We start from the raw sequence: 3553 nt of genomic DNA, 5'->3' as shown, positions 1-3553 counted from the left end.
GACAGAGTTTCACTCTTGTTTCCACGGCTAGAGTGCAATGGCGCGATCTTGGCTCACCGCACCTTCCGCCTCCCGGGTTCGAGGGCTTCTCCTGCCTCAGCCTCCTGATGAGCGGGGATTACAGGGAGGCACCCCCACGCCTGGCTTGGCTGATGTTTGTGTTTTTAGTAGGCACACCGTGTCTCTCCGTGTTGGTCAGGCTGGTCTCCGACTCCCGACCTCATGTGATGCGCCCACCTCGGCCTCTCGAAGTGCTGGGATGACGGGCGTGAGCCACCGTGCCCGGCCTGTTGACTCATTTCGTTTTTTTTTTTATTTCTTTCGTTTCCATGTATTTACTGACATTTATTAATGTAAACATTTTTGTACATTTATATGTAAACGACAATGCGTATATCTTTGCATTTACTACTCTCGCGTCTAGTAAACACGTACCGATTGCATAGAAACATACTTCTACATAATAGACGTAGGTGTTTCTGCTATACAAATACATACACATCGCTCTATAGAGAAGCGATCGTCCACAAATACGTTTACGCTTACGTACGAAAAGTGTTGTATTTATGTTAATAAATGAACAAGTGTACGTAGTTATCTCTGTTTTCTTTCTTCCTCTCCTTTACGTTTTTCTTCCTTCCTTTCTTCCTTTCTCTCCTTCTTTAGGTTTTTCTTCCTCTCTTCCTTTCCTTCTTTCTCTCTTTCTGATCTTTTCTCCTTCGTGCTTTATTTCTCTTTCGTTCCCTGTCTCTCCTTCTTTTTTCTTTCCTCCCTGTTTCTTTTCCCTTCTTTCCTTCGTTTCTTTCCTCGTTCTTTCTCTCTTTTTCATGTTTCTTTCCTTTCCGTCTGTCTTGTAAAAATGGAGTGTTTCAAAAGTTTTCTCTGTGTATCTACGTTTTTTAAATTGTCTCTCTTTTCTCCATTTTCTTCCTCCCTCCCTCCCTCCCTGCTCCCTTCCCTCCCTCCTTCCCTTTCACCATCTGTCTCTTTTCCCCATTCCCCGCCCCCCCCCCCCCCGTCTGTCTCTGCGTGGATTCCGGAAGAGCCCATGCATTTTGCCTCTCCGTGTGTCTGCAGCGACCCGCGACCGAGTCCTTGTGTGTTCTTTCTCCCTCCCTCCCTCCCTCCCTCCCTCCCTCCCTCCCTCCCTCCCTCCCTCCCTCCCTGCTTCCGAGATGCATCTCCGAACACCCACGCGCCGTGGGTTGTCTTCTGACTCTGTCGCGGTCGAGGCAGAGACGCGTTTTGGGCCCCGTGTGTGTGGGGTTGGGGCAGAGGGGCTGCGTTTTCGGCCTCGGGAAGAGCTTCTCGGCTCACGGTTTCGCTTTTGCGGTCCACGGGCCGCCCTGCCATCCGGATCTGTCTCGCTGACGTTCGCGGCGGTCGTCGGGCTCCATCTGGCGGCCGCTTTTAGATCGCGCTCTCGGCTTCCGGAGCTGCGGTGGCAGCTGCCGAGGGAGGGGACCGTCCCCGCTGTGAGCTGTGCAGAGCTCCGGAAAGCCCGCGGTCGTCAGCCCGGCTGGCCCGGTGGCGCCAGAGCTGTGGCGCGTCGCTTGTGAGTCAGAGCTCTGGCGTGCAGGTTTGCGGGGGGGAGGCTGTCGCTGCGCTTCTGGGCCCGAGCCGGGCGTGGGGCTGCCCGGGCCGGTCGACCAGCGCGCCGCAGCTCCCGAGGCCCGAGCCGCGACCCGCGGGGACCCGCCGCGCGTGGCGCGGGAGGCTGGGGACGCCCTTCCCGGCCCGGTCGCGGGTCCGTCCGCGCTCATCCTGGCCGTCTGAGGCGGCGGCCGAATTCGTTTCCGAGTCCCCGTGGGGAGCCGGGGACCGTCCTGCCCCGTCCCCCGGGTGCCGGGGAGCGGTCCCCGGGCCGGGCCGCGGTCCCTCTGCCGCGATCCTTTCTGGCGAGTCCCCGTGCGGAGTCGGAGAGCGCTCCCTGAGCGCGCGTGCGGCCCGAGAGGTCGCGCCTGGCCGGCCTTCGGTCCCTCGTGTGTCCCGGTCGTAGGAGGGGCCGGCCGAGAATGCTTCCGGCTCCCGCTCTGGGGACACGGGCCGGCCCCCTGCGTGTGGCACGGGCGGCCGGGAGGGCGTCCCTGGCCCGGCGCTGCTCCCGCGTGTGTCCTGGGGTTGACCAGAGGGCCCCGGGCGCTCCGTGTGTGCCTGCGATGGTGGCGTTTTTGGGGACAGGTGTCCGTGTCGCGCGTTTCCTGGGCCGGCGGCGTGGTCGGTGACACGACCTCCCGGCCCCGGGGGAGGTATATCTTTCACTCCGAGTCTGCATCTTGGGCCACCGGGTTATTGCTGACACGCTGTCCTCTGGCGACCTGTCGCTGGAGAGGTTGGGACTCCGGGTGCGTGCGGGGCTCTGGCCTACCGGTGACCCGGCTAGCCGGCCGTGCTCCTGCTTGAGCCGCCTGCTGGGGCCCGCGGGCCTGCTGTCCTCCGCGCGCCCGGGCGTGTCCCGACTCCCGGTGCCGGCCCGGGTCCGGGTCTCTGACCCACCTGGGGGCGGCGGGGAAGGCGGCGAGGGCCACCCTGCCCCCGTGCGCTCTCCGCTGCGGGCGCCCGGGGCGGCCGCGACAACCCCACCCCGCTGGCTCCGTGCCGTGCGTGTCAGGCGTTCTCGTCTCCGCTGGGTTGTCCGCCGCCCCTTCCCCGGAGCGGGGCGTCGGCCGGCCGGCCGACCTCCGCTCCCGGGGGGCTCTTTCGTGATCGATGTGGTGACGTCGTGCTCTCCCGGGCCGGGTCCGAGCCGCGACGGGCGAGGGGCGGACGTTCGTGGCGAACGGGACCGTTCTTCTCGCTCCGCCCCGCGGGGTCCCCTCGTCTCTCCTCTCCCCGCCTGCGGGCGGCGTGTGGGGGAGGCGTGTGGGGTGCGGAGCCCGGCCTGACCTCGCCGTCCCGCCCGCCGCCTTCTGCGTCGCGGGGTGGGTCGGCGGGGCCCTCTGACGCGGCAGGCACCCCTCGCTGTCGCCTCCAGTGGTTGTGGACTTGCGGGCGGCCCCCCTCCGCGGCGGTGGGGGGTGCCGTCCCACCGGCCCGTCGTGCTGCCCTCTCGGGGGGTGTGCGCGAGCGTCGGCTCCGCTTGGGCCTCTGCGGTGCTCCTGGAGCGCTCCGGGTTGTCCCTCAGGTGCCCGAGGCCGAGCGGTGGTGTGTCGTCCCCGCCCCCAGCGCCCCCTCCTCCGGTCGCCGCCGCGGTGTCCGCGCGTGGGTCCTGAGGGAGCTCGTCGGTGTGGGGTTCGAGGCGGTCGAGTGAGACGAGACGCGCCCCTCCCACGCGGGGAAGGGCGTCCGCCTGGTCCGGCGAGCGCACGTCCCGTGCTCCCCTCTGGCGGGTGCGCGCGGGCCGTGTGAGCGATCGCGGTGGGTTCGGGCCGGTGGCGCGTGCGCCGGCCGGCCGCCGAGGGGCTGCCGTTCTGCCTCCGACCGGTTGTGTGTGGGTTGACTTCGGGGGTGCTTTTGCCTCGGAAGGAAGGAGGCGGGTGGACGGGGGGGCCTCGTGGGGGTTGCGCGCACGCGCGCACCGGCCGGGCCCCCGCCCTGACCGCGAACGCTCAAG

Source organism: Pan paniscus, chromosome 23, assembly GCF_029289425.2.
Source record: "Pan paniscus chromosome 23, NHGRI_mPanPan1-v2.0_pri, whole genome shotgun sequence".
Classification (NCBI taxonomy): domain Eukaryota; kingdom Metazoa; phylum Chordata; class Mammalia; order Primates; family Hominidae; genus Pan; species Pan paniscus.
The sequence above is the reverse complement of the archived record's forward strand: the minus strand, read 5'-3'. Positions refer to the sequence as shown.